Below are 17792 nucleotides of genomic sequence, written 5' to 3' on the forward strand. Positions count from 1 at the left end.
ACAAACATGACACACATGCATAAATCCCCAAATTAGGAATTGCAGTTTAGAAGAGTCAAATCCTCTTAACCAATATCGGAATTTTTCTGACTTATCAGGTGTAGGAAGCTTAATATTTAGTCTGGGCCAAATAAATTTCTTTGGGATTGTGTTGTTAGGAGTTCGAATTTGGCTTTTATAAATGAGTGACCTTTCACAACTTGTATAACTATCGCCATTACGAATTACCATGCCACATCAGCCGATAGTCGGTATTTCCATTAATTTCTTTCGACCGATCAGATACGAGTCTGACTGAATTTAATTTGGTTGCTTTGGTCATGTGACTTTCACATGGTCAAATCTCGTCATGTAAGTATTATTACGATTCAACAGCACATCATATTACAAAATGTAAGAACTAATTTTGCACTGCATGGCAGAATTCCGTCAATCTTAGTTATCAAGTTGGAATGGAAGCACCGTTGTGTTCATAAGCAAATTCACCGAGGTCTCACTGTAAGTGACTTGTCGTACTAATGGGCTAGCTGACTAAACGACGCTGTTTTGCATCAGCTATTTCGTCTTGACATACAAAAAAGGTTGAAAACAGCTAATAATGCTCTTTTATTTTTGGGAAACCTCAAACTGTTTGTGTGATGCTTCCATCAAAATATTTTAAATATTACGAGAAGTCTTGATTGCAGTAATGGAGATGTCTTGTCCATGCAAATTAGGGTCTCAAAATGTGTTTTCTCGGCTGAAACTTCGTTAAATACATTGTAAATCTACATTACTTTACATCATTTAAGATATCAGTCTTTGCTTCTGCTGCTAACATACATCACATGTATATGTGTACAACTTTAGTGACGAAATATTTTCAGACAAAGAGTACTACACAAAAGCAATACCAAACAAAGTCGTAGACATTTCTTATTGAAAACAATCTCGAATATAGATTAAAAAAACTTTTATTGTAAAATTCATTGACAATGATCACTTATGCTGGATCCACAAGTTTGATCAGGAAGTCTGTCTGTTTCGGACAGGATATTAAGAAAATTACAGTTATCCCCCCCCCCCATGGAATTAGAGATAAGAAAGCTACAGCTTAAAACGGATGTGATGCAAATGCAAATGCGAAAAGAGAAAGAAGCCAGATAAATGCAAATGCAAAAAGAAGACAGAGAAATACAATTTAGATTAAAAGAATTAGATATAACAGGCTAAAATACCCCTTCCTTTATACACAAGTTCAGGTTTTGATGTTACCAGAAATATAAGGTTAGTACCCTCTTTTAAAGAAAAGGAAGGAACTCAATATTTTCCTCATTTTGAAAATTTAAAATAGCCAAGAGAGCATTGGATTTAGTTATTACACGGGGGAATAAGTCAAAATTACCGCCTGTAATGTCATCAGATTGGTCTTCACAGTACCAAAGCCTCATATCCTTGCGAGAAACCCTAACAAGCAGACTGGTTGCAAGGTCACTTCAAGAATACTTTTACCGGGAATAAAACCAATGAAAAAACAAACTTACCATCGGGCTTCACTTTTACATTGTACGCAAAATCTACGTTATGGTAAATGTACTATATCATTTGATCACGTTTAATGTTCGTTTAGAGATTTACATTTGCATTTCCATAATTTTGCTTCAATTTTTCCAGTTATCATCTCTTTATACTTACACTCCTTAAAAAGTAAGTTCTTTTATTAATATTTAAATAATATGTATTGTGAAATGAAAATAATATCTATTAATACTAAAACTAAATAAAAACCAAGAAGTAAGTATTAAATTCCTTGTAAACTATGCACATTGGTAATGATAAAGATAATACCGTACATTGATTGTTAATATTTTAATTAAAACCAAACGATAATTCAACTACTTCTTAAGTATGTAATTTGCATACATAAAATTCAAAATTATAGGACTTAAAAGCAGGGTCCGTGTCCTACGTCCTACTTCCGGGTACACATCTGTGCAGCTCCATATCGACAAATGTGTAGCAAATGCTTAACAAACTTTACTAAAGAAAAGTGCCCAGTAAAGTACTATCCAAGTACGTTTTTGAACACTCTTTGCGCGTCTTAGCCTGTCTTTGCCCGCATTTGCCCGCCCATTTCCTGTCTTTGCGCGTCTTTGCACTGTGGTCTAGAAAACTACAACTGTCAATACACACACACACACACACACACACACACACGCATATATATATATATATATATATATATATATATATATATATATATATATATATATATATATATATATATATATAATATCTTTTGTTAAGCATGTACCAGGAAATATTCAGTTAAGTAAAGGTCTTTAATGTCTTTGCATTTCTCTTTTCCTCAGTGCTTACCATATATATATATATATATATATATATATATATATATATATATATATATATATATATATATATATATATATATATATATATACATATATATATATATATATATATATATATATATATATATATATATATATATATATATATATATATATATATATATATATATCCCACATAATTTACTGCATCATTGTTAAACCAGACTCACTTTTTCTTAACAAAACAAAACCTCTGAATCTGCGCATTAATTCATTAGAACTCCTAAATGCAAATATACATTAAAACAAACGAACAATAAAAGCATTTCTGTTTTTATGCAATTTAAATCAACATTCAATATTTCCCACTATTGTTAGTGTAAAATGTGCATGTGCCGTCTTTGCCCGTCCTTAACCTGTCGTTGCGTAGTTTAGTAAGACCCATAAATAGCATACACTTGTATCAATTACAACATTATTGTCAAATAAAAGCAGGCAGTTACAATCACATATAACAGAATGCTTTTAGACAAAATACTTTAAATTCTAAACGCGCTTGCCGGTCTGCTGCGTTTGAATTAAAATATTAACAGCTTTGCCGGGTTTTTTATTCATTCCAAATATAGATAGTTTGAGATCCTTAATTTGCAAGCAGGAATCACACAGTATACTCACGGGTTCTGCACAAACTTGAATGCATTTTGTGGACGACCTTGAGCGATTATTCTTCAAATCTTGATGTAAAATTTTGCTAAAAGCCCGGGAGCTACTTTGCTGAGTAATTAGCACAGTCAGTCGGTTCATGATAGGTAAATACCTTTGTTTTTACTCTATGGTATTCACTACGTGCACATCCTACTATGTGATTCCATGTAAGTAATGAATACAGTAGAGCAGGAGTCCGTGTCACTGTGTATGTATTGGAAGGGCGGTAAACATGCATGTTTTAGTAGGTTTGTAACAATAGTGGTAAAGGTAAAGCTAAAGATCTGCTTGGGTATGTAAATGTAATACTGTATGTCTTTCCAGAGGCGTAGCTAGGGGGGGCAGGGGGGTACATATGTCCCCGGGCGCCAAGGTACAGGGGCGCCAAAATGAGGCTTACAACGTTACATTATAGTAAGTAAACAAGGGTAATATTTAAAAAATGTGATTAAACGGGGAGGGGGCTGGGGCGCCAATTTTATAGTTCGTCCCCGGGCGCAAAATATCATAGCTACGCCTCTGTGTCTTTCTGTATGTCTGTTTGATTATCCGTATGACTGTTTGCATAAATGCAGGTAGATTAGCCTGCGGAATGTAGGTGAGCATTGTTTGCTGAAAAAATGAAGAAAGGTACAGTGGTAAGTTAGGTTTGAAATAAATCGTTTACTTGTCTTTTCTGTAACTTTCAGGCTTTTGTGTTGTTGAAAGTACAGGACTATTTTATGTAAAGAATCAAAGATCTTCGGCTGAACCCGATAATTTTATAGTTTCTAAAGTTCTATGTTAGAGTGAAAATAATACGTCGTTTTATACTAGTTGATGATTATTAATTTTAAAGCACAATCTCGTAAAATATACCCCATTTGGCTATATCTAAGTTATACTTATCAGAAGGTTACCACACATAGTGCACAAACTCCAAACGTACGTGTATTTTTATAGGAGATGACAGTTAATCAAATCAATAGATGAACAGTCAGTGATTCACTGAAATAAAGTTGGCTACGTATTCCTTATTCCTGTTACCGATTCAATAAGGAGTACGTTACCAGTTACTTTTTACCACTTGGAACAGTTTGGCATCCAGATGGTTATTTCCGATTCAGTAAGGAATATGTTAACACTTACCTATTGCTGATTACAAATGTTACAAATGTGAACGCTCTTCAGGGCATAAATATCTAATAGCCCCAGTATTATGTAGAGACGAATCAATTGGTTTACCACAATCAAAGATATACGAGTGTTCTCATTTCAATCTGGATACAAACATACATTTTCAAAAACGTGAACCATTCTTTTAAAGTATTTTCATCTAAAACCCTCTTTAACAGTTTCACGTTACGGATCTGCTCCAACAGATGGAAACGTTACGAAAAGAATCTTCTAGCCGATAGCGATATATAACTATAGCGATATATAACTATATAAATATACCCTTTAATTCCGCAAATGAAATATTCCGTCCATAAGGATTTTGAGATGGACCGATCTTTCAGAGTATATCTCTTGGGTTACGATCGACCGCAAGAGAATTCAAAACATGTCTTGAGAAAATTCTGTGAGACTAATAAAAGTCACAAGCGGGTCCTAATAGATGCCGGCTATGCATAGAAGATGCATAGTGATCAGATAATATCAAGAATTTGAACCAATTGGACCCCTATTTAGAGGATATTGATTTCAACTACCCTATTAAAGTTTTTTTTTAGAAATCCCTACCAACACTTGGAAAATTTTAAAAATATTCGTCAAACCTAATTTGAATAATCATTTCCTCAGTATATGCTAGATACTACAAAGCCAACAAGGAGATTACCTATTCAGTGCATGTGTAGAAACCAATAATTCACCCCTAATATGACTTTGACATGGATCGTTAGCTGATAGTTTATGTGTAGGGAGACAATAGGCTCACAAAAGAAGTATTGCCGAAGTCCGCGGAGAGCAATCGGTGAAATAGAATGTTCTCTATGGACACCGACACTTTCAAAGCTTCAAAGATTACAAAGAAACTTTATGATGCGAAAACATATATACATCAGGTTGTTTACTTATTCCTTATTCCTTTTTCCTGATTGAATAAGGAAAAAGTAATCAGTCACCAATTCAGTAAAGAATAAACAACAATTTACTTCTTCCCGATTCAACCAATCCTACGTACATTTCGCTACTTATTCCTTTGGCTATGCATTCTTTATTCCCAATTCAATAAGAAAATCGTCGACACTTCTTGCCTATTGAAAGCTCTTCAGGGCTTTCATTAGTGTTATTCAATCTCAGTTGGAGAAAGACGAGTGTTTTTTTGGTACTGACATATACAGCTGAATACAATTGATCACCGATTATATGTAGGAAGAGTTTATGATATTGCTAGGAATACCTGTATAGTAATTTGAGATAGGATAAATTAGGTGTTTGAGTCGTGTCGTGCATTGCGTGAAGTATTCGTATTCGGATTCGAAATGTTTACTAATATCCAATTAAGTTTGACACGCCCACCCCTGGAGATAATATGCTTAGAGGAGAATTATTTGTAGTATTTCTGAGTTCAAGTACGAGCTAAATGCCTACCACGACGATATCAATTTCAACGTATCTTGGTCAGTTTCTAGTCAGAGATCTGTTCCAATAGTATTCAAAATTAATACAAAATTATTCGAGCCTATTTCAAGAAATTGGAGACTACAAAGGTGAAGGGGGGGGGGGGGTCGGGTACAAAACGTTGCGTAAGAAGATTATATATTATGTATATACTTGGACCATTAATCCGCTCTTTAAAGAGTTTTGACATGGAAATCGAGAAATGCGCGGCTAGATAAAGCCGTTGGGCACAGCACGTGCTGCAAGAGGATGCATAAACATTTGGGTTATTACGTCTGCGCTTTAAATATTTTTTAGGAGGCCCTTTCCTTGGTATTTTTTGTGTAGGGAATAGATTCGACACACGAAGGAAGTTATGACAAATGTTGTCGAAAGGAGTTATGGAAATATGGGTCATCTAATGGGTAAAGGGTATGAAAAACATATATATTGTGCATCAATTTCAGCAAGCGACTTTGAGGATTTTGATTTCAACCACTGTTCACAGTAGAGACTAGTTACACCAGTAGTCAATGTTAATGAAAAACGCACGAACGAATTAAATGACTAGAATGTGGGCTTAGCTTGTAAACAAGGCTAGATCTTCAATTCAAATTGCAGTAAACAATTTATTTATAACTTATAAACAAGACAAATCAGGCACACATCAAAATTCTATCGTTAATCATAGACAAAGGTCTAACACAGAATATAAATTAAATATACATAACAAGAGAAATATATTTTCTATTGTAATCCAACTTACTTTTCTTTTCCTTCATGCGAAAAGTGGGCTTGTGATATAAGCAATCTGTGTTTGTCAACTGGTATGTATATTTAATTTGCATTGTTTGTTAGTTTTTTCTCCATGATTATATGCTATGTATATTTTAATTTGTAATTGACCTCAATCCAAAATCAAGCTCATGTTGTACCTGGAGGTAAACATGTTTAGCTTAATCTGAGTCATGCACATTGGTATTCCCCGATGGAAAAACCTGACGTGCCTGATGTTCGCCATGTTCTCTATTATAGTTTTAATAATAGACAATTTCTTGGTGATAACTTAGAATGTTCTAGAGATGAAGTTTTGGCTCTTATCCTGGTCCTACTTTTGTGCATTTGGTATATAATGTTTTTTTTTTTTACTTGGAAAATTACTCATTCTTGCCTTAACATCTGAAACAGAATGTTTCTTATTGTTTTGTTCTGTTTTGTATTTGGGTACCTTTATTTATTCAAATATTATCTACTGGAATTACAAAGTGCTCAATAATATTATTGAACAGAAACATTAATTTTGGAATTATAATGAATTCAGACAAGGCCATCTTGGATTATATTATTGTCATACGTAAAAGACTGTTGACACATCTCCACATTCCAGGCCACTAGCATATTCAAGACTAAAGGCACATCAGCACATTCACTGGAATTTAATCGGAACTCTATTCATTTGTACTAGTGATATAACTGTAAGTTCCTTATAAATTTTCCCTTTGTATTCGGAGCAAAATAATTTATTTGTGGAATTTTAAAGACCTGTTGGTTTTCCGTCTTTTCTGTTACTATTTTTAACACATAATTTTCCGTTTTTTTCTTATGGTAATCAACTAAAGATGAGTAAATCAACAAATCATTGTGCACCCACAATGTTTGCGTGAGTTCTTGCTCTTTCATTCTATAGCATAATACAATCTCGTTAACGGAACGATTGCCGTAGTTTTTAATGGATGGGCAATACTAGAAAATATTATGGTCATCATCGGAAAATAGCGCATATCGACATATCACTTCACTCCTGCCTTAATTGTTAGTGTGGTGTAGTGTGGTGGTTTCAGAATTTCCATTCAACAACTTTTCGATTGGGGATTGCCACCAGAATTAAAGCTTTGTGGGGATGGGTGGGTCAGAATATTTTGATATGCAGCTGTTGAATACTCATTTTGTCTATTAACCTAATACAGTGTATGAGAATCTCGTTCGCAAAACTAGTCCTTCCTTTTATATTGATTGCCATGACTCTTGGTAATAATAATGATCATCTGCTGAGTATACTCATCATCATGCTCCCGTAATTGTTCTTAGAATTATTGCTAAATTATGTGGCTTAAGCATAGAAAAGATCATTAGCGAAACTGTTGTTCGTTGCACACAGTATCGCAAATGATATCCTTGCTTGTAGCTCGGTGAATTTTCAAGTTAGCTTCTTTGAATGTACGTGAAAGTACTTAATTCATTTCTCGCACGAACTATTTCAACACCATTTGTATAGACAAACAGTGTAACACTTGTCACTTGTTACATGCTGAAACCAGGTAACATGTTTACGCCAAATTGTTTGATGTAGCCATAACCTGTGGAAGACTCGATTTTTGTTAAAGGATTGATCAGCTTTCCTATTTTGCCATTATATGGTTGACTCTTTTGATTTCTTTGCAATATCAAAAACTGAATCTTCCAGCACTCAAGACGAATATGGCGGATTACATCTACACCGACCAGTCTTTTTCAGCATTCATTGAATGAACGGTGCTGGGCTGTAAATCAATAAGATCGATGTTTAAATCATTTGTGCAATTTTAGCTACATTTAGAGACGCTGACGTGAAAATTAAATGAAAAACAGACTCGGATATAATTTACAATGCTATGTGGAACGAACTATAGTTAGCAGTTTTAGATGGATTGCCTTAAAGTTATATATATATATATATATATATATATATATATATATATATATATATATATATATATATATATATATATATATATATATATATATATATATATATATTACGGTCATCAGCTGAAAATGCGTATATCGAAAAATAACTTTTGCTTTGACAATTTGTTTTAGTATGTCGCAATCTTATTAGCACAACTAGTCACACAGCTTTCAATGCGTAACCATGACACTTAGTTAATATTATGATCATCAAGCAAATATATAGACATTGACGAGTGACTTTGTTCCCGCCGTTGTGCCCAGTGTTACTGCCCCTTTTATCTTGTACCTCGATGTGGTGCACGATACAATCCTGTCAGTGTAACTAATTTTACAATTTTTAATAGAACACAATGAAGGCTCTTCAATAATATGATTATGACCTGAAAATCCTCATATATAAAAACATGGTCTTGCGCACGCAATGTTTACTATTAATTGACCTTGCAAATACATGCAGTGTATAAGAGACACTCTTGTGTAAACAACTTGTCACGGATGTTTTTGTTAAATGGATTCCCGTCAGACTAAGTGCAGATAATAGTCATTATTTAAAGATGCACATACAAACAATTCTGCCTGATCCATTGAGTTTTGCAAGAGTTATCGCCCTCTTTCATTGCAATTCATTTTGCAATATCTGTTATAATATTCTCCACAAATTGCTATATATTCCATTAGTGTAATCTTTGACTGGAAGTAGAGTTATATGATTTCTTGTACATTTACAGGTTGTCAAACACTGAAGCCAGCAACATGTTCTGAATATGGCCCAGAGACCCTTTCAAGCTAGTGCAACTAAAGAGTCGCAAGAAATGTCGGTTAGTGTCAAAAGACTCACTGAACTATATCCGAACTGATGTGTTGTGGATAATTCTGTCTGCATTATTTGCATAAATACTTTCTGTACTGGTCATAACCTCCAATACATTTTTGTTCGGAGGGTGGGTAATTTATCTGACAAACCGGGTTCACTAGATTGTGCAGCAAACAGCTCCGCTTCTTGTTCACAGAAAAACGATCAGGACAAAATCATTATCTTCGGCGAAAGGTAATTTAATTGCCTGACAGGTAATGCATTTGCCATTGGTTAGTCTAGCCTACACTATGCTCTTTTTCTTGCTGCAAATGTCAGTTATGTAGCCACACACAAACAAGCGTAACATGATTTGATAGGAAATCCTGAATTGTCGCACCTGAAAATATAAGGATATAATTTTCATATGTGACCATATAGGAATTAAAATACATAAATACAATATTTTACCAATCATGTTTTTATATTTCGCTGTTAAGTATGTGGTCAATTTTGCTATTAAATGAGCATGGATAGATAGATCGGAGAGTAAAAAAACAACGACATGGGATTTGTGGCATTATTCCACCTAACACAGAGGTGAATACGTTTTTTTTCTTTTTTGCAGGATAAGATGGCTTCACAAATGTTACAAACGATCCATAAACGAAAAAGATATCAGTCAGAAGACGAAGATCGAAACATTACATTAGAAACCCATGTAAAGAATGTATTTGAAAATACACTTACAACATCCTGATGGTGCAGGAAACAGTTGCGCTCATTGTTCAAAAGAACTAATAGTTACAAACGTGGGCAGCATATATCTCTACGGAGCCAAAGTACAGCAGGCTCTGGTAAACCATATAGACATCATGCCATTATCAAAGGAAACATTTTCATGTTCCCTTAATAACGCAGTACTCAGATTGATTCATTTTGAGAAACAAGATGGAAAAATTAAAATCTACGAAACAATAGAACGCTACGATATAAAGATAAATGAGTTACGCATCATAAAATATATTCATCCACGGTATTCCCCAGAGGAGGTTGTTTGAAGGGCTGAAATGGTGTTGAATGAGTGTGGTGAAGGGAAATTTGACAGGTACAATCCGCTTGCATGTAACTGTGAACATTTTGCGACATGGTGTGTGGTTGGAAAGGAAGAAAGTTTCCTAGTTCAGACCCTCCGGGTATGCCTTGAAAATGTCTTTAGTTCGTCCTCGGTGGAAACAGCAACATAGCAAAATTCCTTGTCAAGGCTCTCTTATTTCTTCAGATGAAATCGCGTCGACGTTGACTTCAGCGACGGTAACCCTTGTTGGGATACTAGCGGGGAGTATTGTGGTTTATTGCATATACTGTATTTATTTTACTGTTTCTCTGTGTATACAGTACTTCAGGGACAAAGCAATATGCAAGTCATGTCTAATAATAAATGTGGTGAAGCTATGGGTTCAGTTTGCAGTGTACCTTGGAACATCATCTCTGACGTTCTACGTGCAACGTTTTGTCCTTCCCCCATTGACACCATGGATTGGAATACTTCTCCTAGTTCTACTACTTGTGGCGTCCACAGCTCTCTTTATTATCATTCCATTGATAAAATAGACCTAGTTTTACTGTCTTGTCTTGTCTTGAAAAGAAAAGAAAGCTGGAGACATCACCATGTTGAATATCGTTGGTTCCATTACAAATTTACTGTGAACGCATTTTATCTTTTTGCTTATCTAAACTTTGCATTATCCATTAAATTCTTCCATGTTCGTCTTTGCTTTCAAAAGCAAATAGAACACAATGAAGGCTCTTCAATAATATGAGTATCACCTGAAAATCCTCATATATCAAAAAATGGTCTTGCGCACGCAATGTTTACTATTAATTGACCTTGCAAATGCATGCAGTGTATAAGAGACACTCTTGTGTAAACAACTTGTCACTGATGCTTTTGTTAAATGTATTCCCGTCAGACTAAGTGCATATAATAGTCATTATTTAAAGATGCACATACAAACAATTCTGCCTGATCCATTGAGTTTTGCAAGAGTTATCGCCCTCTTTTATTGCAATTCATTTTGCAATATCTGTTATAATATTCTCCACAAATTGCTATATATTCCATTAGTGTAATCTTGGACTGGAAGTAGAGTTATATGATTTCTTGTACATTTGCAGGTTGTCAAACACTGAAGGCAGCCACATGTTCTGAATATGGCCCAGAGACCCTTTCAAGCTAGTGCAACTAAACAGTCGCAAGAAATGTCGGTTAGTGTCAAAAGACTCACTGAACTATATCCGAACTGATGTGTTGTGGATAATTCTGTCTGCAATATTTGCATAAATACTTTCTGTTCTGGTCATAACCTCCAATACATTTTTGTTCGGAGGGTGGGTAATTTATCTGACAAACCGGGTTCACTAGATTGTGCAGCAAACAGCTCCGCTTCTTGTTCACAGAAAAACGATCAGGACAAAATCATTATCTTCGGCGAAAGGTAATTTAATTGCCTGACAGGTAATGCATTTGCCATTGGTTAGTCTAGCCTACACTATGCTCTTTTTCTTGCTGCAAATGTCAGTTATGTAGCCACACACAAACAAGCGTAACATGATTTGATAGGAAATCCTGAATTGTCGCACCTGAAAATATAAGGATATAATTTTCATATGTGACCATATAGGAATTAAAATACATAAATACAATATTTTACCAATCATGTTTTTATATTTCGCTGTTAAGTATGTGGTCAATTTTGCTATTAAATGAGCATGGATAGATAGATCGGAGAGTAAAAAAACAACGACATGGGATTTGTGGCATTATTCCACCTAACACAGAGGTGAATACGTTTTTTTTCTTTTTTGCAGGATAAGATGGCTTCACAAATGTTACAAACGATCCATAAACGAAAAAGATATCAGTCAGAAGACGAAGATCGAAACATTACATTAGAAACCCATGTAAAGAATGTATTTGAAAATACACTTACAACATCCTGATGGTGCAGGAAACAGTTGCGCTCATTGTTCAAAAGAACTAATAGTTACAAACGTGGGCAGCATATATCTCTACGGAGCCAAAGTACAGCAGGCTCTGGTAAACCATATAGACATCATGCCATTATCAAAGGAAACATTTTCATGTTCCCTTAATAACGCAGTACTCAGATTGATTCATTTTGAGAAACAAGATGGAAAAATTAAAATCTACGAAACAATAGAACGCTACGATATAAAGATAAATGAGTTACGCATCATAAAATATATTCATCCACGGTATTCCCCAGAGGAGGTTGTTTGAAGGGCTGAAATGGTGTTGAATGAGTGTGGTGAAGGGAAATTTGACAGGTACAATCCGCTTGCATGTAACTGTGAACATTTTGCGACATGGTGTGTGGTTGGAAAGGAAGAAAGTTTCCTAGTTCAGACCCTCCGGGTATGCCTTGAAAATGTCTTTAGTTCGTCCTCGGTGGAAACAGCAACATAGCAAAATTCCTTGTCAAGGCTCTCTTATTTCTTCAGATGAAATCGCGTCGACGTTGACTTCAGCGACGGTAACCCTTGTTGGGATACTAGCGGGGAGTATTGTGGTTTATTGCATATACTGTATTTATTTTACTGTTTCTCTGTGTATACAGTACTTCAGGGACAAAGCAATATGCAAGTCATGTCTAATAATAAATGTGGTGAAGCTATGGGTTCAGTTTGCAGTGTACCTTGGAACATCATCTCTGACGTTCTACGTGCAACGTTTTGTCCTTCCCCCATTGACACCATGGATTGGAATACTTCTCCTAGTTCTACTACTTGTGGCGTCCACAGCTCTCTTTATTATCATTCCATTGATAAAATAGACCTAGTTTTACTGTCTTGTCTTGTCTTGAAAAGAAAAGAAAGCTGGAGACATCACCATGTTGAATATCGTTGGTTCCATTACAAATTTACTGTGAACGCATTTTATCTTTTTGCTTATCTAAACTTTGCATTATCCATTAAATTCTTCCATGTTCGTCTTTGCTTTCAAAAGCAAATAGAACACAATGAAGGCTCTTCAATAATATGAGTATCACCTGAAAATCCTCATATATCAAAAAATGGTCTTGCGCACGCAATGTTTACTATTAATTGACCTTGCAAATGCATGCAGTGTATAAGAGACACTCTTGTGCAAACAACTTGTCACTGATGCTTTTGTTAAATGTATTCCCGTCAGACTAAGTGCAGATAATAGTCATTATTTAAAGATGCACATACAAACAATTCTGCCTGATCCATTGAGTTTTGCAAGAGTTATCGCCCTCTTTTATTGCAATTCATTTTGCAATATCTGTTATAATATTCTCCACAAATTGCTATATATTCCATTAGTGTAATCTTGGACTGGAAGTAGAGTTATATGATTTCTTGTACATTTGCAGGTTGTCAAACACTGAAGGCAGCCACATGTTCTGAATATGGCCCAAAGATCCTTTCAAGCTAGTGCAACTAAACAGTCGCAAGAAATGTCGGTTGGTGTCAGAAGACTAACTGAACTAAATCTGAACTGATGTGTTGTGGATAATTCTGTCTGCAATATTTGCATAAATACTCTCTGTTCTGGTCATAACCTCCAATACATTTTTATTCGGAGGGTGGGTAATTTATCTGACAAACCGGGTTCACTAGATTGTGCAGCAAACAGCTCATCTTCTTGTTCACAGAAAAACGATCAGGACAAAATCATTATCTTCGGCGAAAGGTAATTTAATTGCCTGACAGGTAATGCAGTTGCCATTGGTTAGTCTAGCCTACACTATGCTCTTTTTCTTGCTGCAAATGTCAGTTATGTAGCCACACACAAGCAAGCGTAACATGATTTGATAGGAAATCCTGAATTGTCGCACCTGAAAAGATAAGGATATATATTTCATATGTGACCATATAGGAATTAAAATACATAAATACAATATTTTACCAATCATGTTTTTATATTTCGCTGTTAAGTATGTGGTCAATTTTGCTATTAAATGAGCATGGATAGATAGATCGGAGAGTAAAAAAACAACAACATGGGATTTGTGGCATTATTCCACCTAACACAGAGGTGAATACGTTTGGTTTGTTTTTGCAGGATAAGATGGCTTCACAAATGTTACAAACGACCCATAATCGAAAACGATGTCAGTTAGAAGACGAAGATCGAAACATTACATTAGAAACCCATGTAAAGAATGTATTTGAAAATACACTTTAAAAACAACCTGATGGTGCAGGAAACAGTTGCGCTTATTGTTCAAAAGAAATAATAGTTACAAACGTGGGCAGCATATATCTCTACGGAGCCAAAGTACAGCAGGCTCTGGTAAACCATATAGACATCATGCCATTATCAAAGGAAACATTTTCATGTTCCGGTAATAACGCAGTACTCAGATTAATTCATTTTGAGAAACAAGATGGAAAAATTAAAATCTACGAAACAATAGAACGCTACGATATAAAGATAAATGAGTTACGCATCATAGAGTATATTCATCCACGGTATTCCCCAGATGAGGTTGTTCGAAGGGCTGAAATAGTGTTGAATGAATGTGGTGAAGGGAAATTTGACAGGTACAATCCACTTACATGTAACTGTGAACATTTTGCGACATGGTGTGTGGTTGGAAAGGAAGAAAGTTTCCGAGTTCAGACCCTCCGGGTATGCGTTGAAAATGTCTTTAAGTTTGTCCTCGGTGGAAACAGCAAAATAGCAAAATTCCTTGTCAAGGCTCTCTTATTTCTTCAGATGAAATCGCGCCAACGTTGACTGCAGCGACGGTAACCCCTGTTGGGATACTAGTGGGTGTATTGTGGCCTATTGCATATACTGTATATATTTTAACGTTTCTCGGTGTAAACGGTACATCAAGGACAAAGCAATATGCAAGTCATGTCTATAAAAAAAATTGGTGAAGCTATGGTTTCAGTTTGCAGTGTATCTTGGAACATCATCTCTGACGTTCTGCGTGCAACGTTTTGTCCTTCCCCTATTGACACCGTGGACTGGAATACCCCTCCTAGTTCTACTACTTGTGGCACCCACATCTCTCTTTATTAGCATTCCACTGATAAAATAAACTAGTTTTACTGTCTTGTCTTGTCTTGAGAAAAAAAGAAGAAAACTGGAGACATCACCATGTTGAATATCGTTGGTTCCATTACAAATTTACTGTGAACGCATTTTATCTTTTTGATTATCTAAAAATTGCAATTATCCATTAAATTCTTCCATGCTCTTCTTTGCTTTCAAAATACAGCTTACTTTTGCATTTGTGAAGTGATATCTTTCAACGAAGCTGTATCTAAGATACAAAATACAAACAAAAAAATATCCCCCAAAGAACAACAACATTTATCACTGACCGGAACAAAATTACGACAAGATGGCATCGGAACTAAGGCATTGTTAAAGGTCTTCTGACAAACTTTGTCCACATTTGAAAGTGGACCAAAATTATACAAATTTAAACAAAACTTGCAAAACGGAATGCGTAAACATAGGGGCTTGATTGTACCTGCACACGTAGTATTGGTGACATGCAAGGAACACAATTCAGTAGCAAGTGTATGGTTCACATTGACTTGTATAACGTATTTCACTTCACTATAATGCTTGGTCTATTCAGCATGACATCCACAGATATATTGTAATATGTAGTTGCTGGATATGTTGGAGGTACTGAAATTTTACACCTGCGGTATTGCTAGATTTTTGCGGTATTTCATTTTTCTGCTGCTCTCTGTCAGACATTATTATTATTACTATTATTATTAATTAAATGACTATTTAATGATCGTGTTATATAAGCGTGTAGGTGTTATCCAGCCGTTTGATTTATGAGTATATAGTGTAATCTTCACATTTAACAGAGCTAATACAATTTTGAGCAATATTTATAAAAGAATATTTGAATTTCATTTGTTTAAGTTTCGAATGAATCATTTATTTTGGTTTGATTGAACAATGGAGATGAGTTACTAGCAATATCGTCTCCTCTTTAAGTACATGTACATAACAGTTTTATTTTATTTTTTCGAAAACACTTATTGAGAATCAAGGAGTAGATCGTAATATATCCAGGGTTACAGGATGACATTAAGATTTCGTTTTGATCCAAGCAATAGAGGTATACAAAAATGAAATTCACTAAATTGCTTAAATTATTCAGATCATCTCATTCTACAGGGCAACATGCCTTCAAAACGTATTTGCCACGAGTGAGCAGTTAATGTGAAGTTGTCTTGACATGGCTTTAATGTAAACACACACACACACACACACACACACACACACACACACACACAGTACGCATGTGAAGAAAAGCATAGTGATTTCCGTTCATTTACATATCTTTAGCTAGCAATATTAAACATAAACTGAAATCATACCATATCTACTCAAAAACCTATGGATCAAATCCTTTTGAAAAGAACCCTCCCCATAACGATCCTAGAGATTCTATCCCGACCAACATTTTATTTCTTTTCATCATTAGGCGGATACTATAACTACTAGCATAGAGGGAATTATAGTAGCAGTGGTAGTTCTAATAATAATAATAATAATAATAATAATAATAATAATAATTTGTTTCCAGGTTGAAAGCATATGTTTAAAGACATGTTTTCTTCATGGGCCTGCATGCAAATATATTTGCAGAAAATTGAACAATATTAAAATTTGCAAGTCAGCAAAAAAGGGTTTATTTAGGAACTCAAAATTTAGAGGCTAAATCTCGACTCCTCGATTTGGAGAAAGGAAAGCAGGTATTTAATGAATAAATAAAGGTCGAGCCTCAAAATATAATGCGCGATTGCTGAACATTCAGTTAAATTTTCTGTTCATTTTTTATATATAGAAACAAGCAACGCCTGCAATTGCTTGTCCTAGAATGGACCCTGAACATATGCACCGGGTATTTATTATATGTAAACAACGATTTATAAACAAAACAAAGTGAATTAATGTACCCTGCAAATGCCAGGGTAGAAATAATTAATTAGCATGATGCCCAGAAGTAGTCAATGATTTGGTCGGAAAATGCATGGTTGGTCCACGTTTACAAAAATGAAAAATCGCAATTTCATTCATTTATACATCGCTTTATTCCGGTACCGTTCTCTTCTAGATCAAGATATTAAATGTATTACTAATAATGTTGAACCAGGAATTCAGTATTTTATATAGGCATTTGCAACTTTGAGGCCAATCCTGCGGATCATAAAAACAAATATTGCCAATAGCTGCTATTCCAACCATTTCCTCTTTTTACAACACAAGGGTTTACAGATAAGTTAGGAACGATATTTCTGTTTTTGTTATTTTAAACATCTTTTATTAATATATACCAGGTCGATCCTACAGTTAATCCAGTCTTAGAAACAGTTGAGGTGGCCCGAATAGATTGGGTTACTTTTTCGTGGATACATTTTCGGCGATTAAGATATATGATTTTTCTGTAAAATACTGCATCAGCATACACCCGAGGTATATTTTCGTTTCACAGAAATGATGAAGTACTTCAGACTGTAATACAGGGAGCATACATATTTTTTTCTTCTGGTATCGACGTTTGTCTAATCCCGAGTGGGGCATCCTAGTTGATACCTGAGCCCAAAGTAAGTGG

The 17792-nt window shown here is 35.0% G+C and overlaps 1 long non-coding RNA gene across 1 annotated transcript; it reads left to right on the forward strand.

Annotated features, from left to right (window-relative positions):
* Positions 1–2924: 2924 nt before the first annotated feature.
* Positions 2925–15257, forward strand: LOC149786490 (uncharacterized). The gene is made up of 5 exons (XR_016424927.1): positions 2925–3139; positions 9077–9166; positions 9770–11639; positions 12013–13882; positions 14255–15257. It is a non-coding gene; the product is annotated as an uncharacterized LOC149786490 (long non-coding RNA).
* The last annotated feature ends 2535 nt before the right edge of the window (positions 15258–17792 follow it).

This window comes from Sinohyriopsis cumingii, chromosome 12, assembly GCF_028554795.1.
Source record: "Sinohyriopsis cumingii isolate HCF-2022 chromosome 12, ASM2855479v2, whole genome shotgun sequence".
Classification (NCBI taxonomy): domain Eukaryota; kingdom Metazoa; phylum Mollusca; class Bivalvia; order Unionida; family Unionidae; genus Sinohyriopsis; species Sinohyriopsis cumingii.